At 40.8% G+C, this 25086-nt stretch overlaps 1 protein-coding gene and 1 long non-coding RNA gene across 5 annotated transcripts in view; one reads left to right on the forward strand and one right to left on the reverse strand.

Annotated features, from left to right (window-relative positions):
- Window positions 1-22625, reverse strand: part of LRRC3B (leucine rich repeat containing 3B) — a 90390-nt gene extending 67765 nt beyond the window's left edge. For 2 of the 4 annotated variants that reach the window (XR_015733955.1, XM_034404038.3), the window contains exon 1: window positions 21933-22073. The gene's annotated coding sequence lies outside the window, so the exon portion shown is untranslated. Of the gene's footprint in view, window positions 1-21932 lie in introns of all 4 variants that reach the window. The other 2 variants (XM_034404040.3, XM_034404043.3) reach the window with 2 other exon arrangements.
- Window positions 21853-24176, forward strand: LOC148114295 (uncharacterized). The gene is made up of 2 exons (XR_015733956.1): window positions 21853-21991; window positions 23943-24176. It is a non-coding gene; the product is annotated as an uncharacterized LOC148114295 (long non-coding RNA).
- The last annotated feature ends 910 nt before the right edge of the window (window positions 24177-25086 follow it).

Consider the following 25086-nt stretch of genomic DNA (forward strand, 5'->3'; position numbering starts at 1 on the left):
ACGTCCAATGGTGGATGAAGATATCTTCTTCCCCATCGAAGTGGACTGGAAGGACACGAACAAAGCCTCCATCCTCCGGAATGACATGGTGCGCTTAATGTACCTCTTTAAGGCATGGCGTATATTTTATTTTTATTTTTTATTTTATATTGGATTTCTATACCGCCCTTCTCCCTAAGGACTCAGGGCGGTGTACAGCCAGATTAAAAAAAACATGCAGAACAAATATTAAAAACAATTAAAAGATATATAAATTTGGCCCAATTAAAACTCATTTACCAATTAAAAACGTTTAAAACATTTAAAAACAGTTAAAAATTTCATCTTAAGCCAGCCCGGCTTGTTTAAATAAATGGGTTTTAAGGGCGCGACGGAAGGCACTGAGGTCTTGGATTCTCCTTATCTCTGGGGGGAGCTGATTCCAGAGGGTAGGTGCCCCCACAGAGAAGGCTCTCCCCCTGGGGGTCACCAGCCTACATTGTCTGGCTGATGGCACCCCGAGGAGGCCCTCTCTGTGGGAGCGCACGGGTCGATGGGAGGTCGTTGGTAGCAGCAGGCGGTCTCGAAGATAGCTAGGCCCTATGCCATGGAGCGCTTTAAAGGTGATAACCAACACCTTGAAGCGCACCCGGAAGACAACTGGGAGCCAGTGCAGCTCGCGCAGGAGCGGTGTTACATGGGAGCGCCATGCTGCTCCCGTCACTACCCGCGCTGCTGCGTTCTGGACCAGCTGGAGCCTCCGGGTGCTCCTCAAGGGGAGCCCCATGTAGAGAGCGTTGCAATAGTCAAGGCGAGAGGTGACGAGGGCGTGAGTGACTGTGCACAGGGAATCCCGATCAAGAAAGGGCCGCAACTGGCGAATCAGGCGAACCTGACAAAAGGTCCCCCTGGTTACAGCCGTCAGATGTTCCTCCAAGGACAGCTGCATATCCAGGAGGACTCCCAGATTGCGAGCCCTCTCTGTGGGGGCCAATGACTCGCCCCCAATAGTCAGTGATGGAGTCAACTGACTATATCGGGATGCCGGGAGCCACAGCCACTCAGTCTTGGAAGGGTTGAGCTTGAGCCTGTTCCTCCCCATCCAGACCCGTACAGCCTCCAGGCACTGGGACATCACTTCAAGGGCATCGTTGGGGTGGCCTGGGGTGGAGATGTACAGCTGGGTGTCATCAGCGTACTGATGGTATCTCACCCCAAAGCCACGGATGATCTCACCCAGCGGCTTCACATAAATGTTGAACAGAAGGGGCGAGAGGACCGATCCCTGCGGCACTCCACAAATGAGAGGCCTCGAGGTCGACCTCTGCCCCCCTGCCAACACAAACTGCGACCGGTCGGAGAGAAAGGAGGAGAGCCACCGCAACACGGTGCCTCCCACCCCCAACTCTTCCAGCCGGTGCAGCATGATACCATGGTCGATGGTATCAAAAGCCGCTGAGAGGTCTAACAGGACCAGAACAGAGGAACAACCCCTGTCCCGAGCCCTCCAGAGATCATCAACCAACGCGACCAATGCCGTTTCTGTGCTGTGCCCAGACCTGAAACCCGACTGGAACGGATCTAGATAAGATGTTTCCTCCAGGAATTGCGGAAACTGTCGTGCGACCACACTCTCAACAACCTTCGCCATAAAGCGAAGGTTGGAGACAGGACGATAGTTGGCCAATATTGCCGGATCCAGGGACGGCTTCTTGAGGAGAGGCCTCACCACCGCCTCTTTCAAGGCGGTGGGGAAGTAACCCTCACTCAACGAAGCGTTGATAACACCCTGGAGCCAGCCTCGTGTAACCTCCCGGGAAGCCAGTACCAACCAGGAGGGACACGGGTCCAGTAAACATGTGGCCGCACTAAGTCTCCCCAAAATCCTGTCCACATCATCAGGAGTCACAGCATCAAACTCCTCCCAGATAACATTCTCAAGACTATTCCTCGTCACCCTGCCCTGATCTACCCAGTCAGAGTCCAAATCCCCCCGGATCTGGGCGATTTTGTCATACAGGTATTGTCCGAAATCCTCCGCCCTGCCTTCTAAGGGATCCTCCCGCACTCCTGGATGGAGCAGGGCGCGGGTCACCCTAAACAGGGCAGCCGGACGATTCCCTGATGACGCAATAGAGGCGGAAAAGTAGTTAGACTTTGCCGTCTCTATCGCCACTAGGTAGGCCTTAATATGCGACCTTACCAGTGTTCGATCAGATTCAGCGAGACTGGCCCTCCAACCGCTCTCCAGGCGTCTTTTCCGGCGCTTCATTTCCCTCAGCTCCTCAGTAAACCAAGGAGCCGCACGGGATCGGCATCGGGTCAGAGGCTGCAAAGGCACAACTCGGTCCAAGGCCCCACCAGCCGCCCGATCCCAGGCGGCTACCAGGTCCTCGGCCGAGTCATGTGCTAGATCCTCAGGAAATGGCCCAAGCTCCGTCTGGAACCTATCCAACATATGCCAGCCCTTTTCCCTTGGATGTTGTGGATTGGGGCAAAAGTCTGGCAGAATAACCTCCTGTGCCCTGTGAAACCAGGAATTTATTTTTGGCACAAATGTAGGGTCCAATCTAAGAATAACTCTGTCCGAGTGAAAAATGCATAAATCCTGGCGCACTGAAAGTGCAGCTAACTCAGATATTCGGCGTGCAGACATGATCGCAATTAAGAACACAATCTTAAACATAAACAGTCTAAGTGTGGTAGTCCGCAGTGGTTCAAAAGGAGGCAAGGTAAGTGCTTGTAAAACCAAAGATAGGTCCCAGGTCTGGTACAGTTGGTGGTAATAGGTTGGCCGCACCCCTCAGAAAGCTACGAACCTTAGGATGGTGAGAGAGAGGAATAGGTCCTTCGCCAGGCAAGATGGTAGCCAATGCTGCAACTTGGCACCTGAGCGTGTTGGTTGACAATTTCTTCGCCAGGCCCTGCTGCAGGAACTGTAGGACCTGTGGGACTGTGGGGGAGGTAGGATCTAGACGTACAGTGGCGCACCATCTACTGAAGGAAGCCCAGATGGCATTGTAAATCCTGGTCGTAGACGGTTTCCTAGATGCAAGAATGGTAGAAATCATCTCTGGTGAGTAGTGACCTTTCCTGAGGGTCTCCTGCTCAAGCGCCAAGTGGCCAACTTGAGCCACTGGGGGTCCGGATGTTGAAGGGCCCCTTGGCTGAGGGAGACCGTGTGCAATGGCAATATCCATGGAGGTACTATTGACAGTGACATCAAGTCCGCGAACCAGGGACGTCTCAGCCCACTAACAGCACTTTCGCCTCTTCCTCCAGAATTTTCTGCATCACCTTCTGGAGAAGAGGAATGGGAGGAAAGACGTAAAGAAGGTTGGGTGGCCACGGACAACCAAGGGCGTCAACCCCCTCTGCTGTTGGAATCCAAAATCGGGTGAAGAACCAAGATAGCTGAGTTTTCTGAGGTGTGGCAAATAAGTCCAAGTCCGGAACCCCAAATCGAACTGTGATGCGATGAAACAAGTCCAGATGAAGACGCCATTCTGACTGATCTATCATCATTCAACTCAACCAGTCTGCTGTGGATTTGTGTTCCGCCCGTAAGATAGAAGATGTCGTTCTGCCCAGAGACCCAATTTCTTCACCTCGCACATAAGGAGTTTGGAGCGGGTGCCTCCTTGGCAGTTGATATGTGCCTTGGCCGTGACATTGTCTGTTAACAAAAGGACGTGCTGATTCGCCAACTTGGTTTGAAAATGATGGAGCACCAGATGTGCCCTTCTCAGCTCCAGCCAATTGATATAGTTGCGTAGCTCTTGCTGAGATCATTTGCCTTGAGTCACCTGGGTCCCCAGGTGTGCTCCCCAACCGAAGAGGCTCGCATCCGATGTCAGGATCAGTCTGGGAGGATCGCGAAACAGGCAGCCGCCTTCCATGGCCTTCGACTTCCACCAATCCAGGGACCACCGTACCTGTAAAGGAACTCTGATTCTGCAGTGAGTTGCTGCGCCCTGACCTCTGACTGGGAAGAAGTAGCCACTGCAGGGGCCTGGAGTGCAGACGAGCCCAGGGAACTAAAGCTAAGCAGGAAATCATTTTCCCTAACAGTTGGGAAAGAGTCAGCAAGGGCCCTGAAACTGACACCTGCACCTGTTGAATTAAGTCTTTTATGCTTTCCTGTCGGTCTGGAGACAGAAACACTTGCGATAACTGCGTGTCTATCACCACCCCCAGATGAGTAAGTCTGGTGGATGGTGTCAAATGGCTTTTCTCCCGAATTTAACGAAAAACCGTGATCCTGAAGTGCCTGAATCATGAGCTGCAGATCCAATTGTGCCTGCCTGAGCGACGACGATTGAATCAGCACATCGTCCAGATAGTACTGCAGGCGAACGGGATGTGCTCTGAGATGTGCTGCTATCATGTCCAGCAATTTGGTGAAGGTGCGTGGGGCTGAGGAGAGGCCAAAGGTAAGTGCCCGATATTGCCAGTGGTGTCCTGCAAATGCAAATCTGAGAAACCTCTGTGAGACTCCCTTATGGGGACATGAAGGTATGCCTCCTTGAGATCTATTGATGTTAGATAATCTCCCTGTCGGAGGCAACTCAGAATTGAATGAAATATTGCATTTTGAATCTCTTGTAAGTTATGTGAACATTGAGGTCTTTGAGATTCAGTATAGCCCTTTGGCTGCCCGAACTCTTGGGAACCAGAAAGAGTACGGAGTAAAACCCCAAACCCCTTTGTCCAATTGGTACTGGTTCAATGGCTGATATATCCAGCAGGTGTTGAATCTCGGCCTCCATCATGGCCTTTTTGATGGGTTCTCTGGGGATAGGGCACTGAAGAAATCGAAGAGGGGGCCTGGAGCAAAATTCTAATGTCAGACCTAGGGTAATTGTCTGTAAGACCCATGTGTCCGTGGTGGTATCCTGCCACTGATCGGCAAATCTCTGTAGTCTGCCGCCAATCAGGATTTGAGCCCATGAGTCATTTGGAACGGCAGTAGGGGCATCCCTCTGAACCCCTGTAAGGCCGCCTTGACTGTGATTGTCGAAATCTGTCTCAAAATCCTGATCTATCTGTCCCCCCCAGGGAAGTATTGCCTGTGTTACTGGGAGGCAGGGAATCCCACCTCCGTAGACCGAAAGGACTGCCTACGGTAATAAGGGGTAGACCGTCTATCAGTTCTCCTAGTCTGCTGAGGCAGAACCTTCCTCTTATCCTTGCCCTCCACTAGGATGGGATCTAGAACTTCTCCAAACAGCTGGTTTCCCTTAAAGGGAACTGCAGCCAAGCGCCACTTGGACTTTGTGTCCGCTTGCCACTGGCTCAGCCATAATAGACATCTGGATGCAACATTAGACACTGGGGCTCTAGAGGCAAACTTTGCCACAGCAATAGAAGATCAGCTGTGTACTCAGTTGCAGCTATCAGTTTGCTGATGTCCTGTTGAAGACATACATCCTCTGGGGAGATCCTGGCCTGTATCTGTTTTAGCCATAAAAGAGATGTTCTAGACATAAATGAGGCTGCTGTGGCAGTCCTAATTGCCCAAGCCGTAGACTGATAAGTTTTGCGCACAGCCAAATCCGCCTTCCTACCCTCCTACCCGCCTTCAAACCTTCAGCAGTATCAGAAGGGAGAATTGCAGATGAAGCCAAATTAGCCAAGACAGGATCACCTGAGGGAATCTGAAGAAGATCCTCTAGTTCCTTCTCCACAGTATACATATTTTTGTCCATGCCACTAGGTGCAGGGATCGAAAGACATTGAGCCCATTGCCTCTGAATTACATCTACAAAGAATTTTGGAAAAGGGATAACTTCCTGTGTAGTAACCCGCTCTGTAAAGAGACTGGCACAAAGATCCTGAGATTCTCCAGCCTAAGAAGTGGATCTGTCCATCTGACCCATATTAGCAGTCATTTTTGCTTTGAGTAGCAATGTCTTGAAGAGATGGGGACGAAATAAACCAGAATAAGAAGGCTTGTCCTGTGCAAGCCCTTCATCTCCAGACATTTCAAAGTCACCTAATTCTTCCTCTCCTTCCAGCGAAGCCTCGCTGTGAAGAGATGGAGATGCATGGTAGGACCCCTCCCTATATTCTCTATGCCTATGTGAATGTGGATGCATAGGATCTGATCTGGAAGGCTCTGGATGTAAAGGAGCCAAAATTCCCCTTTGTGCAAGTGCCTCATCAATACCTTGGGTAATGGTCTGAACAATGGCAAAACGTAAATCTGAGGATAAGGATTGCTGAGTCACCTCTAGGGAGCGCAAGCCCACTGCTGTGGGTGTAAACGTGGCTGATGGCGCACAACGCTGCCTGCCAGGCACCTGAGAAGAATCAGATGGGGGCTGAGGAGATTCAGGTATAAAATCTTCCTGGAAAGGGATTGCCTGAAAGCCATGTGATCCCATGGGTACAGTGGGAGACCAGTTAGGCTGATCCTCCTGAACATCTTGCTGCAATGTTGAAGATACAGGATTAGAAGTCTCACCCATATCCTTAGACCTCTCAGGGGATTTAGAAGCTGCAGCTTGTTGCTGAGCCTTTGCAAAATGTTTTTCTAAGGCCTTTTGTCTCCTCCGTGCATCTTTCTCAGCAGCCACAGTTGAGGATTTGGAAGATTTGGCTTGAGTGGTAACAGAAGCCTTTCTAGATCTTAATCTGGGCTTTTTAAGAACAGGACAATCAGTCTGATATTGGGAATCTTCAGAATCACTGCTATTAGTCATATCTAACCTTGAAAGCAGGCTTAAAAACCCCCAAGAGAATAAAGCTGAAAGATTTAGTCACTGTGCAGATCAGAGTTCAAATCACATCCACACCAGCGAAATGGTTTGTTAGGCTATGATTACAAGTAGCAGCAACAATGAGCAGACACCTCAAGTGTTAGCAGGGCTTGCTTCCAGCCACATGGCAATCAATCACTCAAATAATGCTTTATAAACTGGCAAAATGGTTTTTACTTGCGTGGCCACGATATTCTGCAATGGTCAGGCCTCCTGAGAAGGTCCCTTGCTCCAAATGCTGCCCAGCTGATCAACTTTCCCAGAAAATTGCTGTGTTTTGTGCTGCTACAAAATGGCCAACGCCCACAAAACGGCGGCTACTGGCCTCACGATCAGCGCACTTCCCCCCGGCCAGCTGCTCACCAGCAGCTCTCAAAATGCAGGGAAACCGAAGCCTCAGACTTCCCTAGTGCCACAATGCCTTCCAGATGGTGAGGGATGAATCTGAGCCATGCAATAATGGTGGCTGCCACAGTGATCAAAACGCTGTTTTCAGGGTCTGCAGTGCTAATCACTCTCTGCGCTCCATTTTCGCCACTCACAAATCAATTTAGAGGCTCTAATTACAGTAATTTGAAAAGAATTTAAAAATAGCCAATTTTCCTAATAGAACTAATTTTTAAAATAATTTATTTTAAGGAACCAACTCAAACAAGTCTTTCATTCAGACTGAGTTGAAAAAACTGAGGCTCGGCCGGAGGAAGAAGACATGGCCAAAGAAATTCCAACTCAGTGACATCATAACAGACTGAAGTTGATCCACGCTTGGTCTCTCTAGCAGTGCACGGGAGATTAATTTACTTCTAACTTCTAATATTAACCTTTTATACCTCTTTTCCCTGCTTTTGAGTTTTAATAGGGTCTGATAAAATAAACGTAATATTAAATCACTCTGCTGGAATCTGAGGAAGAATACATAAAGAAACAAACTTTTGGATGTCTTTTAAAAATGGAGTAAAACGTATTCATGTTGCCAATGTCAGTTGTATATATTGCATCTTATTATAAGCTTTGTTTCACGTCATCACCTTCCATTCAAAGCTGTGTTGTTTTAACAGAAGTACTTTTGTTAAATGGGTGGAAAATGAAGAACACAAATTTAGACTCAGATCTAAATTGATCTCTTCAAACTCAAATTAAAACAAGCTCCCCCCAAAAATGATGTAATGATAACAGCAGTGGCAACCACAAAGAGTTGATTTCAGATAGCCAGTGTGTTAGTTCTTAACACAATAACTCAAATAAATGAAAGGTTTTCAAAATGCCAACATTAACAGTATTGTGCTACAAACCCATACAAAGTATCACTAAAATCAACTACATGGGTATATTTTTAAGAGTCTTGATTTAAATTGTTTGTCTATTCTAGAAGTCTTCAGTGAAGAATAGCAGACACAAGCCAGCCCATAAGACATCTTGGTTGATCTGTTAGATTACCTGCTCAGTATAATTTGAATTTTATTCTCTCATTGCAAACTACAGTGCTTTATTTCAAAGGGCCATCTGTCTGCAAAAGATGGGGTGGGGGTGGGGAGTAAACTAAGCTGGCAGCCTCTAGTAAAATGGGTGTTTCTGACATATTACTGCATTCAGTTAATTTAATTATAGAAGAGGCATGAAAATAGCCCTCTAACAAGTGTTAGATTTTTAAACATGTATGGAGTATCCATTATATATACTAATCTAGTTTGATGCCCATCTCATTCCAATACTTAATACATATATTCATAACTGGTGCTGATGTATGCTGCATGTGAGTTAATGTTACTTTCAATCCAAAGACAGTTGCTTGAATTCAAATAATATATTGCCTCCAGAGGAACTCTCTGTATTGGGATAATCTTATCACAGCTAATTAAAAACAGCTTTTTCTGGTCAGACTGAAAGAGGTAACATAGAACAAGGTGACCATCCACTGAATTCAAATATTTTATTTTATACTAATGATTTTTAAATAAACAAATTCAATGAAATGAACTAAAAGGATGTTCTTTCCAATTAGTATCAAGAAGTACTTTCTAAACGCTTCCTGATCTCCTTGAAAAGCAAAACAAGATGGAAGATGAAGGATTACACTTTAAGCATCTTCCTAATAAAGTGTTCATGCTGTTTCTGCAGTAATTATGATTTCATCTGTTATGACTTCACCAAATCAATAATTGCACTTTTAAGAAAGAATTGCAAGAGTTGTGATATGTGGCATACATTTTTGTGTGTAGCTTCTGTAAGTAAATAACAAAGAAAATTATGAAAGATTATCAAAATAACCCGCTCCCAAACCAAAATGAGTACAAGTGGTCCTCACTCAGGGTGGATAAAAATAGATGATTTTTTTTTAAATCTGATTTTTTAAATTTTTATCAAATTTATTTTAATAAAATGTTTTTTGCAAATCTATCTAAAGATAGTTTTCTATTTAAGATACATTTAATAATTTAGTTTATTCAGCATGAAATGGAGCTTGGTTATGTAGCATGAGGCTATATATTCTGCAATATTGGGACTGTAGGAAAGTCAATAGCAGGTCAGAGGAGGAGCTGCTGCGGAACAGAGATGATAGTTGCTCTTTAAAAATTATGATTTAAATCGAGTTGATTTAAATCAAGCCTTTTTACTAGTGATTTAAATCAAATCCACCCTGTCCTCACTTAACAACCATTCAAAGTTACAACAGTGCTGAATGAATTGTATTTATGGTCTAGTCCTCACATGATCAAAATTCAGATGCTTGGCAGCCTGTATTTACAATCACAGCATGCCTCAACTACCCCCACATATCTCCCAGATCTCTGCCCTTTTGGCTGTCTGCTCTCTTACCCTGAGGTCCTTCCCTCTGACTTGCAACTCCAGTACCATTTGTCATGAAGGGTCAAACATGGATTTGATGACACGTAATGCACCAAAAATCAGAGTCATGTATCCCTACAAAGAAAGACAATTCTAGAGGTTGAATGAGGAAAAATAAATACCTTTGAAATGTACTGGTGACAATTTCTGAGAATATATTGAACTGCAAGAACAAATCATTTGATACTAGATGAAGTAAAACCAGACCAGTCACTGCAAGCATTAATAATGAAGTTAAAGCTTAAATATCTTGATGTCTAAGGGTCATGTCCATAGAGGCATGAAGAGAAAAATGAGAACAATGAGATTGGTACTTAATAGGTCTCTATAGATTTCTGAAAACTAAGTGGAGTAGGGTTTGCTTAAAATTTGGGTGAAAGACTGACCAAAATAATGGGGTTCCAGACAAGTTGGGAAAGAAAAAAAGAAAAGAAAATTCAAGAGGAGGAAATTAAAAACTATTCCAGCATTTTTGCTAAAACAAATTACGTAGGCAAATTAATGAAATCATCAATAGCCAAGTCTGAGCTGGAGATATTATCTAAACTTTTCATATTTATTTTTAAAATTATATTTACAGAAAAACAGATGTTTTAGGAATATTCAGCATATACAATTGCTTTACAAAAATAATTCCAATTTTAGACAGATTCACAATGAAACATACATCATCATACCCAATAACAGGATGGTTGAGAATTATGTATATCATGTAATAGAAATCTACAACTGGAATAACTTTCAAGCACTTGCAAATTCTGCATGTTAAAATTTTTATCTAGATGCTGTTATTTCTTCCATTCGGTTAGGATGTGGCTGTTATTAAACAAGCTTTGGTTCAAAACAAGATTCCGAAATAGGAAAGTTCTGAAAAGCATGCTATCAACTAAAGATAGTCTTTGACTTACAATAATTTATTAAGTGATTGTTTTAGTTTACAACAACTGAAAAAAAAAGGACTTACAAGTGATTATGACCATTGCAGCATCCTCATGGTCACGTGATAAAAATTCAGGCACTCAACTACATTTTTAGTTGCATTTTGCACTGTCCCAGGATCATGTGATCACCATTTGTAGCTTTTCCAACTGACTTCCAACAAGCAGAGTCATGGAGGAAGCCAAATTCCCTTAAGAGCTGCGATGATCTGTTTAACACTGTGTTTAAAAAAGGTTATAAAATATCTGTTTTTCTCAGCAATGAAAATTTTAGGCTCCTATTTATTAATTTAATTTATTTTCCACCATTTTGCCACAAGGTCCATTATGGTTATAAGTGGAGGACTACCTGTAACTGAGTTAAATCATCAACCTAATTGGTCTCTAGAAGAAATTTTACAATGGGTCATATCTTATAGATTTGTAAAGGAGAAAGCCACCAGAGTCCTACTGCTCTACTTCCAAAACTATAGCTATGTTATGCAATGATACTAATTTTTCTCTGCTAAAAATATCTTCAGCTTAGGATACTTTTATTTATTCAATTCAGCTGTCTTTCTTTTTAACAGCTGACTTAAAACATGTTGGATACAATTCACCTAAATCAGCCCCATTAAGTTCAACTGATGTTACCCAGTCTGGTGACAAAATATTTGGAAATTGAAGAACAAGCTCAGAGAACAAACCAGCCCAACAGCCCACAAAATATAGAAATGTTGAGCTATTCCACTAAAGTTCATAGGACTTAAAATGCTTGTTACTAGGTAAATTGTGACCATTCTAATAGTCTCTCACAGCTTTTATTATTATAAATATTTAAATGTTTTATCTTTTTTCTATTTTCTTTGTCCATGCTCTTTTTATTTGTTGCTTGGTGTCAGAGCTAGGAGTGCCCACAGAGATGGAAAAAGGTGAGGATGGCAACCACAACTGCATGAAAAATAGATGGGCCTTTGATTGTGTGGTCATAACTACCGTCTTAACTATTTTATCTTTTCTGAAAATGTCCCTGATCAGTGCACTCATCATAATCATTGTTTAAATATCCCAGGATGGCTTAAAAACCAGATACTGACATTCCAGTATTTACAGATCTGATGTGATGGAGTCTTCAGGGGAGCACACACTAAGGGAGAGTGTTCCAATCCTTCCTGGAACTCTCTTGTTGAATATGATTTCACCTAGAGACCAATTAGCAACCAATGCACACTTGATGGGCATATAATAAGGAAGTGGAAAGAAATATATAGAACTCCTGGGAAAAGAGAAGTTTAAGAGAAAGCCCAAACTTAAGATAGAATGAATCTGAAAGGGGTCAGTTGAGATAACTGGTGAGCAGAAGCCAACACTTTTGTAGAGTATATACACTCTAGCAGACCAAAATAACAGCATACTTAAAACTTATGACATGTTTAGTATTAGCTCATATTCCAAACCTTTTGCTGCTTAATAATCTCCAATTTACAACTCAAGATAATAAAGAAGTCAACAATGCTGGAAACTACATCTTTCAGATACATTGCACAATTTTGCACTGTAAACTATCACATAAAGGACATGAAAATGTTTCTACATTCCACTTAGGAACTGAAGAGTCATTTGTAACAAAAGCCAGCATTTTCCCTACAACATTGCTGAGCACATTGTAAGCCGCCCTGAGTCTTCGGAAAAGGGCGGCATATAAATCAAAATTAAAAAAAAAAAAAAAAACATTAAAGTAATTTAATAGTAATTATATTCGGTACACATATCATACAAACTGTTTCCATATCAGATATTCAATGCAAGGTGACTCTTCTGGATTGTCATTTTAGTTAAAGCTCTACATGCCATTAAGAGGATTAAGAAGCTATTAATCACAAGTAGTTTATCTGGTGGTGGTTTATGGAGATCTAACGCCATTCAAACTTCTGTTCCAAATCACACTCAGACCACTCCCTTTCCTGCCTCACCATCTGTCATATGATGCTCCAATGAATGGCTTTCGTATTCTTTTTATTAAAATTAATAGACATGTATATCCTTGATGCAGTAATAACGAAATCTATTCACTTCTAAATTAATACTTAATATATTCCAGAGCTCTCCCCGCACTGCAATTTTTCTCTGAACAGCAGGGCCTAATCTTATTCTTCTTTTGAAAGTAAGATATTTCTTTGTTAAACATTTTAAAGGGAGTCCACTCTGCAAATTAAAAAGTCAAAATATTTTATATATATTTTATTACACAATCCCTGTATTGAGAATACTAAGATTCTCTTTTCTAACCTTTAAGTATATAAATGGAACACTGATAAGAATAATCAGATGACAGGTTGTTGTTTTTTAAGCATTACTATTAGCTGAAAGTATCCATGATGAACCACATTCATTATATTCTGATGTCAAAATGTATGACCAGGAAAATGAACCCAATCAAGGGGGGGGGGGGGCTTCCATAAACTTCCTGTTATATCTGTAACTGCAAAAATGACACAGCTGTCAACCCAGCAGGTCATCCTACAGGGCCTGATGAGTTGCTTTCAGTTCTATAACTAGATAGCACTATCATCATTTTGCAAGTCTTCTTGCAAACACCTAGGCTCAGAAGGCTACATTTTGATTGGAAAGCTGAATAAAGACTTAACAAGCTAGCAAAAAATAGCTTGAATGTTTCAACACATTTTTTTCTGTTGAAGGAAAAGAGAAAAAGACCTAAGCCATATGTATATTATTTTTCCTTTTATCCCTACATTGATCAAAGACAAACTATTGACTGCTACTGGAAGCATTGACATTTCAAATGTTATTTGAACAATAACAAGTAATTACAGTCTAGATATTTCTTTTTCTATTAAGTACAGTATGAGTCACACAATCTTTGAGTGGAGGGGAACATAGCTTGATGCTGTTTTCCACAATCACCTGTCCTTCTATGGTTCTTTAATCTAAGCTAAAATCAATATTTTCTTTTCCTTTGAAATTTTAGCATGATTCCTAGAAAAAACTCAAGAATTTCTAGAATAATTTTTCATTTAAATAAGTTTCTGGAATTAACTCATGAAATTTACCCTATTCAGAATGCAAAGTAATCCTACAAATGGATTTTCAAGTGATAATTTAATCCAGATGCTTTACAGTATCTCCTTTGACACTTGCCAGATTTTTTACCCAACCTAATATTTTATATTCAAAAAAGAAATGATTAAAACAAAAATAAAACAGGAAGCTAGACTGCTAGTGGAAGCAAACAGTTTAATGGGCAGGTGCAGCTTAGGGCATTCTTTATATAGTAAGCATGCCTTTCTGCTCATAAAAATGAACAAAAGCAATCTGGAGCTTTGAGAGAACTGGCAGGTAATCTAGTGTTCCGTAAACGGTTGCACCCTGTAAAACAGCTATTCTATGATGCGGTAACAGCCAGTCTACACTACAGCATCTAACAACTTCCCCGAATTTGAGATGTGCCTAATAAAAGGCAAAAAGTATTTTGGGGGTACTGACCTAGTCTAGTTCTTTATCTTCCCTGCTACCTTCCATGACCTCAGCCCAATAAAGCCTTGTTGTGGCTAATGAAAGTCTGATATATTTCATATCCTCTTTTTCCTGATGCCAAACTTGTCCACATTCAGACAGAGCATTTGGAAAGAAACTTATACTTTTCTTTCTTTTCCATTACCACTATAATTCCCATCTCCTTTGAGAGAAGCCAAAGCATTCGCCCTTCAGACAACTCAGGAAATCAAATTCTATTTCTGTCCTGGGTGTTAACTAATGAACTACTGGAAATGTATAATAAGACTACTGTTTTATTAAACATTTCCACTCAAAGTCTACTACTAGAAAGGCTCCAGTCTTGGAGCAACTGGTGCCATATGATACAAGTAGAAAACATTCTGGTTTTTGGACATTGGTATTGGTATAAACAAATAATTTTTCTCCAGCGGAAAATAGTTCAGAGCACAACTGTTCATAATTTCATATAGCTTCGCCAAAATTTTATGTTGATTAATTATTTGCAATGTTAAAGAAACATGATCAAATATGTGAGGAATATGTTTTTTATATTACATTTATACCCTGGCATTGCTCAAAGTAGCATATGTGGCCCTTTCATTCTTATTCTTACAACATCCCCTTGGGGTTGAGAAATAATGATTAGTCCATTATACAGTAAGCTATAGGATATCCCTGTGCTATACTCTACTATTCCATGCTACTCTCATTATTTGGGTTGGTGACATGTAATAAATAATTTGGTTTGATATTAACTTTTACTAATTTGATTAAATTTACATTTAATATACTTTAGTTTTTTTTCTGGCCCCACTCATTTTCTTGTCCTGGACTATTTTGGAGTCTGCCTCTTTTCATATTAATTGGTATTGTGGAGGGGTCTATTCCTTTAATATCCAAAAATAACTTACAATGTACAGAGACAGAGATCACAAACAAACCAGATAGCTTTTCTTGAGGTAATAATTTTGCAACTTTCCAATAAAGCACATTTTATCATGCTTGAGAATGAAAGAATAAACAACAAGCATCCCACACAAAGTTTCCTATCCATTATGTTTTCTGCCTTAGGGAAACAGGTCCTTGCACTTTACCACTGTTTTTTTTAAAAGTTCATGGCCTTTGTAATTGTCCTCCATAGTCACACACTAATTAACTAAAAGATGACTGCTGAGTGTTGAAAACACAAATCTCCTAGCTGGGTCAGTGACCATCAGCAAGAAGCAATATGACTCAGTTCACAACAGCAGAACATTCTATCATTTGACCACAGCATGACTGATGGTTTGGCCATCTGGTAGAGAGGCAGCCGAAATAAAGCCTCCAGCATTTACAGCAGTTTTCAGTTTCATCTGAAAAGAAGCATGCTGGAACTCAGATAGGCTCATAAATTACAGTTTCTGATCCCAAAATATTTTTCTTTAATTACCAGTGTGCAAAAAATTAATTGCTATGGGCATTAAAGTGCTGCTTCACATTTCCAAAGACGGGCATTAAAGAGATGATCAATCTGAGTCCTGTCAACTTTCTTTCTTTACTAGAATAAAGTACATTCTAACTTACAATGCTCTCACATTACTCAGATATTTCATAAGTCTATCCACAATCAAAGAGAAAAAAAGTATGTTTTATGGCTTTCTAAGTAGAATAGGACCAAAACAAATGTGAATTTTCCATTAGTAATAGGCCCTGATCTGGGAAAATAAGTCTCTTGACTCTGAAAGGGAGCTGATTTTTTTTTTCTCCTCTGGGGTATAAGTTCTCTTTTGTCATTGCTAGAATTCTGTAGCTTCAGAACTCCAACATTGCTTTAATTTTCATAAACAACATACAAATTTTCTAGACAAATACTACAGTTCTTTTTTAAAAAAAATGATTTTAGCTTCCTGAATTCTACATGGGACCCAATCAAAATGATTAAGCAACTGATCACAAGCATATAATACAAAAGAAAATGTATGTAATATTTATGATAATTAGTAGGACTGCATTGACTTTGAATTCAGCCAAAAGGTGCTTTCAAGCACAGCTGCTCAAAGGAGTTGCAGACAAATACAGATAATCCTAGACTCAGGATTATCCTAGATTTAGGATACACAATTTGAGCAATTGAGCCCAAAATTTATGTTGCTAAGTGAAACATATGTTAAGTGAGTTTTGCCCTATTTTACAACTTTTCTTATGCCACAGTTGTTAAGTGAATCATTACACTGGTTAAGTTAGTAACATGGTTGTTAAGTGAATCTGGCTTCCCCATTGACTTGGCTTGGCAGAAGTTTGCAAAAGCTGATCACATGGCCCCAGGACACTGCAATCATCATAAATATGCACAACTTGCCAAGTATCTGAATTTTGATCATGTGACCATGGGGATGCTGCAACGGTCATAAGTGTGAAAAATGTTCATGTCCCTTTTTCCAGTGCCATTGTAGCTTTGAATGGTTGCTAAATGAACTGTTTTAAATCAAGGACTACCTGTACTTCTTGTGGCCATGTGCTCCGAAGTATTTCTTTAATTTGATTCTGAAGCATTGCCCAGCCATAAGGATTAGCCTCCTGGGATTGCAACTTTGCAATTTTAGCTACCATCAGGACATGATCCACAGTCTTCTTGATATCTGCACAACTTTTTAAATCTCTTTTTGAAATGCCTATTTTACCCTTCTTGTAATATCTCTTGGTATTGTCCAGTGTATCACATTACAATATCTATAGTCTCTTTCCAACCAAATGGGATGAGGGGTCCTTTATTCCAGGGAATTTTTAAAAAATTCCACCCTGCCTCCCCTTCTGTTATAAGCAGAATTTAGTACTGAAATATGCTTTGTGAACAATACATCTTAATTATAACATTTGCAACACATAAAAATATACACATACAAACTGATTCTTTTGAGAGCCAGAAGCCCAAAATGACCAAAATGTTGGGAGTTCAGTTCTATCTACAGAACATTATTGCTAGACACTGGACCATAAATAGAAAAAAACCATTGCATGCACCAGTCTTTGAGTGCATTAAAAGCTTTTCCCTTAGTCATGGTTCAATCACAAGATAACAAACTCTAATCTTGACAATTCCTTAAATCAGGAGTTATGATCCAGCACTCTCAGGAAATTTGGCTTCGTGAAAAGAAACCTTTGCATCTAGAAATAACAGAAGGAAAAAAGGCAAAGGATATTTTAAAAAGGCAAAGGATGAACTGGATAAACAACCCTGAGAATAAAAATAAATTGTTACGCATGTTAGGCAATGATATTTTAATATAAATACTGTTTCTTTGTAAATATTCTCACAATTTACTAACATGGAACACTAATTTCTTCTTTGGGAATATTTTCAGTGAGCAAATGAAGATCCTCATATATTATAACAGAGCACACAGCCTTTGCTGTGAGCAAGGCCGTATCTTGCTAACAAGATGCAATCAACAACTTTGATTGTACAAATCACCTGGAATTAGTGATTTTGTTCAAAGTTGATGTTGCATGCTGTGGAATGTCTGTAGGCCAGAACCAAAGTTCTAAACTATTTTAATTAAATTTGAACAATGAGTAATTGAAAGGGCTTATATTGGAAGATTATAAATATTAGCATAAGAGTTAGTTATAAGCAGGACCTACTAAAACCAGTGAGAATTTAGTCTGGATTTACTAGAGTAGGAGGATCCTCCTGGATCCTTACATAACATTAACCCAAATTATGGTTTCATTTTGGCTTCATGTAGTAGTATGAACTCAGCTATAACTTAGTATGATATCCAAAGAGGCAACTGAGACATGTTCAATATATCATATGAGTCAAATCTTGGTTTACAGTAGGAAAACAAACACTTATTTTTAGAGACAAACTTTTCAGCAATTATCAGCAATTATCAGAAACCTAGAAAATGTCTGCTATTGAACTCTCTCTGTGTGTGTGTGTGTGTGTGTGTGTTTAAATAAACTTTGGATAAACTAAAGAATGTGGATTGAAAAAATATATTTCTACCATTCACTCTATAGCGAACGTAACGTTCTACAGTGGTGGGTGCTTCCTGGCCAAACGTATTAATTAAGAACACTAATATATATATATTATCAGTCAAACAATAATACTAATTTTAGTGAAAGGCCAAATAATTGTTTATAATAGGAAGTTTATACTACTTCCTAAAGCAAGCACAAAACATTCCAATATTTTTGAAAATTGTTATATGCAGTTTTGGATTACGTGCCAAGGTCGGATGCTGATCAGTTTTTTCCTTCTCCATGGCTCTGGCGATCCCAGCTGAGTTGCCTGATTAGGCACAGAACTTGGATCGCCAGAGCCATTTAAGGCTCGTCAGAGCCTTTCGGGCTGGTCTGCCTGGTTACAGGAGAATGACACCCAGCGTATAAGACGACCCCCGATTTTTGAGAAGATTTTCATGTGTTAAAAAGTCATCTTATACACCGGAAAATACGGTAATCATGCTTAGAATTGTCTGTAAAAGTATTGGAATAATGAGGGAAATGTAGGGGAGTAAACTCTTTAATTTCAAGATATCTATGGTAAGGATCCAACTTACTTGAGAAATTGTCTTTTCCTCCAAATATTCTTCTTTGCTCTTTTTTAAATAAAATATTCACAATTTCTCCCCAAGAAATTCATGGACAGATTTGATCTGATCAGAACTACACAAAAGTCTAAATTTTTTTTAAAAATCTGATGTTATGATTAGAATTCATGAAACAGACTTTACCATAGGGTTAGGGTTAGGGATGTTGATTTACCATCAGTCTCAGCTAATAGTCATAATGATTAGGGGAAAAACAGAGAAAGCTGAAGAAATTATGCTTAAAAAAATCAATTTTTTTCCTATATTATAGCTTCAAATAAATAATCAGAAAGTAAGTTCTGATATTTAATAAAGACAAAAGATCATCAGACTAAGACTGGTGGGCCTCAATTATATTGAAATATCCAGAGTTCTTCCCGGGATAGGCATGCATAGAAGAATAGTTCAATTGCTATATGATTTTAAGTATATGCCTATATTTTTCCCAGTGAAAGTTTCATGTTGACTTACCATATTTTTTGGAGTATAAGTCGCTCCGGACTATAAGACACACCTACTTTTTTTTTTTTTTGAAGAAAAAAAGAAAATAAAAAAGTGTCTCTGCCTCCCAGCATCCATCAGATAATCATCTGGTATGTTTGCTGCAGCCCGTTCGCCGCAACCCGTTCACAGCCACAGCCCATTCGCCACCACCCTGGCCCAGTCACAGCCACCCAATTGCTGCCATTGTGGCCTGTTTGCCGCCGCGCCCCATTTGGCACACCCATTTGCCACTGCAGCAGCCTGCTCACCACCGTTGCAGCCTGTTTGCCACCACCCATTTGCTGCCACCACCGTACTGTTCACCACGACCTGCTCGCCGCTACAGTGGCCCATTCATCACTGCCCATTCACCACCGGTGCGGCCCATTTGGTGCAGCCTATTCGCTACCGCTGTGGCCCATTTGCCGCCTCCACGGCCCATTCATCACTGCTACCACAGCCCATTTTAGAATAGTTGATCAGCGCCGCACCAACCCTCCCCTTATACAATTACTGTATAAGACACACCAAAATTTTCACCCACTTTTTAATAATTATTTTTATACGGTAATTGCATTTTCATGTTTACCAATAGAGCAATCCATGGCAAGCTATTCCTATGATCTACCAAAGCCAATGACAATTCCTATAGCACATAACCACCACAGGTACATTTAATTGTTAAAAGATTTTTTTAGACCCAATGACTACAGGATCACATTTAATTATCTCCAAAATTATCTTTACCCTCCATTGAGAAATTATTAAATTTGTGATTTAACTGCTATTTACCTTCCATTATCATTGAATTCTAATAGGGATTCCCCTCTATATTAATTCAAGGATCCTAGAATGCAATATTTTAGAAATATATCCTTGTTCATGGTTTTATGTTATTTACATATTATCATTGTGTTTCCCTGAAACAAATCACTGCCCCCTCCCAATGTGTCACAGAGAAAATAACCCTGCTGGGTTTAAAGGGTCATTTAGTTTGGGTGAAAAGAGCAAGTGACATTGACTTAATAATTAAAAGTTTAATTTTACCTTAGTTCGTCCCTAGTAAAGTAAATAAAATAGAGGAGATGAAGTGAATAAATCAATTATGATCACTGGATTTACTATATAAATACGCATTTTGTTACAGACGGTCTTACTTTTCAGTGGCATTGGCACTACAGGGCTTATTAACATCTTATTAATATATTGTTAAGCACAGAAAGAAACTGAATGTTAGAATGGCTGGAATGCTGGTCTCATTTTCTTCTGAACCACTTCGCTTTGAATCTTTATACATATATATATATATTAATTTTATTTCTTGCAATGTCTTTATTTCTTTTATATTCTTCTTCAGATATAAAATGGAGATAATCTCGAAAGCTAAGAGTTCTGCAATACTAAGTCCTTTGGGAGTCAAAAACTCCCAAAGTATCCCCCCCCCCCATTCCCAGTTCAACATCATAAAAAATATCAAATGTGTCTAGATTGGTTGGATTTTTAGCAATTTAGAAGAAAAGAAATTTAAATAATTTTTTTTAACCTGTTGGGAAGTCAAGCAGGATGAGGAGCACTAAATCCAAATTCTGAAGATAAAACAAATCTCTTAAAATAACTGCAAATCTCAGATAATACTATAGATCTGAAATTTAACACCTGTAATGTTTATTTATGATTCAGAATACTTTCTTTTACTAACTACAAGGATTATTTGGAACAAGCAGTTGGCACAAACATTCCTGAAATTGCTCAGCTGCTCTGGGTCTCACTAGTACTTTCAGAACACCCAGTACAGAAATATTCAATAGTGTCCCTTAGTCCCTTAGAAGAGAAAACCCATTTTACATTCTAGCATTTAACCACTTTGGGATGGTGGTTAAAAGTACCAATCTAGAAACCAACCAGAAAGGTCATTAGTTCTAGTTTTGATTTAGGCATGAAGCCAGCTGGGTGACTTTGGAGCAGTCTTTCTCTCACAACCCTAGGAAGCAAGGGCAAACCCAGAAATGTTGCTATATAGTATCAACTTATTCACAGATACACCAGGATTTAACAATGGTTTGAAGGCACAAACAAACAAACAAATAAATAAATAGTTTCTTCTTTATCTCCAATTCACACACTCCCCTGCATGTATCATTTTTTGTCAAGAAGTTGCCAAAGAAATAAGGAAAAGTATGTTAAGTATTCAGTACCTTAAAAAAACTTTCAAGATTCTTGTTTTTAATTACCACAGCTTATCGAATATTCTAATACAATAGAATTAGTAGTAAACTCAAGTTTTCCATTCAATATCTTCCATTTTCCAAACTAGACTTTTTATTATTTGAATATTTGAATATCAACAGCTTTTATGCTTCTCTTTTCCACAACTGGTTATTTTCTGTCCTTTCTAGTTAAGCAAATACACGATTAGTAAAAGCAATTTATTTGATTTATTTACTGTCTAAGGCTCTCAACAGTTACTAGAATGTAATTTTTGTCCCCTTCCTTCTTCAGACTTTTTCAAGGTGATTGAATTTCTATGTTCCCTTTAGAAAAGCATATCGAGATACACATACTGCTATTTCCCACTTGCGGCGAATCTCTGCACCTCCTTTACACAGCCGTTAAATTGCGTATTTTGGGGTCGCGACCACAACGTCCCTCGGGACATTCTTCCGTTTTGGATCGATTCATACATTATTTTCTCCCTTTGCAACGGGACATTCAACTCCCATTCTCGGCCTTCGTGTTTTAAGGCTTTAAACGGAATGTGGAAAACCCAGAAAACAGATTCTCACCCGGGCATGAAGTTGATTCCCTGATTAGCCCACCCGAGCCATGCAAGGCAGGGAGTTCAAGCGCCTTACCAGATGCAGCGGGATGACTCAGAAGGAGGAAGGGAGGCGAGGCGCAGGCAAGCAGGCAAGTATGGAGAGCCGCAGCTCGCGAACTGGAGTCTTGCGCCTCACCTGGGAGCTGCTACCGCCGCCACTGCAGCCTGGATTAAAGACTTGGCTGCCATTTGTTGCACGCCTTCTGGGAGAAACCGCACACGAGGCATGTAGGATTAGCCTTTCCTCCCCATGACGATGTTAGGGAGGCTCGTTCTGTTCCGTTCGTTCCTTTCACTGTAGCAAAATCCCAAGGCAAGTCGCGGCGCTTCTCCCCTCGGGACTCAGTTGCCTGCTCGCTCTTCGCCTCATGTTGCACCGTCAGCCGTCTAGCACGTCCCAATCGCTCTCGTACTTGGTTTCTTTCGCTTACCGAATGATGAGTGGCGTCGGGCGTTACAGCAACGGCTCGGTGGCGTCCTGCAACCCGGGCGTGGCAAAAGCGAGGGAGGGGGATTTGTAGGGAATGTTGGAGAAACACGACCAGCTCAATTGCTTCGTGCTCCACAGGTGCTGCGTAAAGGGCGGGGGTGCGGGGGTGGGAGGCTGTCCCTTTTCTTCCCCTCCAGGGAGATTTGTATTCTCCGAGACCCTCAAGCCTTGCTTCCTAGAGAGGCGCGCGCGCAGCCTCTGCGATCCGGGAGATGACTTGCTTTCTAACGGGTCAGGCTATGAGAGTTTTGTTTTATGTACTGCAAGGGAATCTCAAGCTCCTGGTGTCTACTTTGAAATTTCCCTTCCCCACCCTGCCCTGCAGCTGGAGCATCTGCGGAAAGAAATGAGGCATTAAATTCCACACGATCTCCCTAAAGGGGTAACTCCAGATTTTTCCTCCTCCAGTTTGGGAAGGGGCTTGCGTTATCGTATCCTGGCTCTCCAAGCTTGCCAAACCAATCCAGGGTTCTCGGTTCGTTTGCCTGCTATGCAAAAACCTGCTCCCGGCCAACATCCAGAATGGCTTCGGATTGCTAGTCTCTCTACAAGCACTCGGCCTCTCGAGATTCATTTTAAATGTGCTCAGTCGAGAGAAGTCTTCCTAAACATAGAAGCGTCTTTCCTTAACCTACTCTGTTGCCCCAATCTTGTTAATATCTTCCCAGTTTTACCGCAGATTGCGTCCCATCCCAGTCTCCTTTCTGACTGTCAAGTAAACTGTTGCTCTTGCAGCTAATTCTTCCTCCGCTAATCAGAGCTCCCCATAAAACCCACTGTGGCTAAATGTACCCTAGTTTTATTCGGCCGTGATAATATCTAGTAGCGTTTCGGTGTGGTCATTTCCAGATTGCTGTATAACCCCAACTCCGAATTGGTACTATTCTCTAGCTTTTTCTACTGATGATTTGCAGTGATACAGCTTCGTCTTTCTAAATCTACCTAGAAATCTATATGCGCAATTTATTTTCTTTCAACCAGGCTTTAAACACCTGGGAAGGGAATGCGGGAGAATACATTTTGGAGAAAAGGTCTGCAGGCTGTACCACCGAATGGTATTGTTTATATTGCGCCCTACCAATAGCCAAAGACCCCTTTGGCCACAAATTAAAATTCTCTCCTCCTGCCTACGATATCCGTGCTTTCCATTTTTACGAATTGCACCCTGCAACTTCGAAAGATGTACTTGAGGAGAGCAAATCTAGAGGACAGTGCTGTTCACTTATGGGGGGAGAATATCGTCTGCAAAAAAGCCAAGTCTCTCTTATCAACCCTGTCCTCTCTCGCCCAGAACCTGGAAAAACCTCCTTTCCGACTGTCAAGTAACTGAGCGGCTAGGAAGTAGCTGCCTTTGCCTTGTCAAGGGGGAAGGAACGTGCGCCCATTAACGCAACAGGCGGCGGCGAGGACTTACCTTTTCCGGAGCTTTGAGCCTCGACAGGCTCGAGGGGGAGGGGGAGGGGGAGGGGGGACTGTTAAGTGTGCGACTGTCTATTTACATATTCAACAGGGACAGAATGGATTTTTTTCTTTTCTTTATTTCCTTTTAGGGAGATTAAGGAGAAGGGGGAATGAAATGGCTACTCAAGGACTGCCCCCTTGGCTTCGGCCTGCTGAAGGCAACCGTTGCCTGAGCCTGCCTGGGTCCAAAGAGCTTGTGCAAGATTGAAGACAAGTCAAAGCTCCCCTTCATCTCGGGAGAGGAAAAGAAATAGGAAAAAAAAAAAGGAGCAGAAAAAATACAATATTATTGTCATTAAAACAGAAATCCATATTGCAGTAATATTATTATGTGGTCAGCTGGAGCCTTATAAACCTAGAGCTACATTGGGTTTATTTAGTGTTCAGATAAATTGCAATTAATGTAATTAATTCAGTGGAGAAGGGTGGGGTTCAGAGGTCTAGTCCTGCCTTAGCCATGAAAGCTGGCTGGGTGACTTTGGTTACTCTTTCTCAATACACCTTGCCTCAAAAAGGTTGTTGTGGAGAAAATGGAGGGGGGGGAGATGTATTAGATATGTTCGCGGCCTTGAGTTATTTATAGAATAATAAAGGTAAAATACAAACAAATTAAAATAAAATAAATAAATGCTCTACTGTACTTATTCCAGCTGATCTGCAAAACACAGTGGACTTCAAAGAGATTGACTAAGTATGTTTATGATTGGCCCTAAACCAAACCACCTTTTTCTTCAGCCCCCTCTTGTTTTTCTGGATATTTATATATTCTTTTCATTGGAATATTCTTCAAAATGTGGAAGCCTGCAACTTATTTAGAAACCAGTTGAGTGCTAAGTAAAGCATTTCCTGAGAATATATTTTGTATATTTTATAATACACGCCACCCAGTGTTACTTGTTGAAATGACCAACTTGAACTCAAATGTTAGAAGGCTACATGAACAGGTAAAACCTAGACTAGAGAAAAGTTATAAAACCACCAGCAAGAACACATGAGCCTTATACATCCAAAACATTTAACCTCATTATTACTGCTTCCAGTTAGTAGTCTTCATCTAATATTGAATGATTTGTTCTTCCATTTCAAAATATTCTCAAAAATTGTCATTAGTATAATTCAAGGATAATAAATTTTTCTTCAGATCGAGAATTGTCTTCTAGGTTAATAAGCATTGTTACAAAATAAGAAAGGGTAGCCAAATCCTTGTGCTGGGTTTGTACTTTTGGAGAAAGCCTCT

Source organism: Pantherophis guttatus, chromosome 4 (genome assembly GCF_059756535.1).
Source record: "Pantherophis guttatus breed Tessera chromosome 4, ASM5975653v1, whole genome shotgun sequence".
In the NCBI taxonomy this organism is placed as follows: domain Eukaryota; kingdom Metazoa; phylum Chordata; class Lepidosauria; order Squamata; family Colubridae; genus Pantherophis; species Pantherophis guttatus.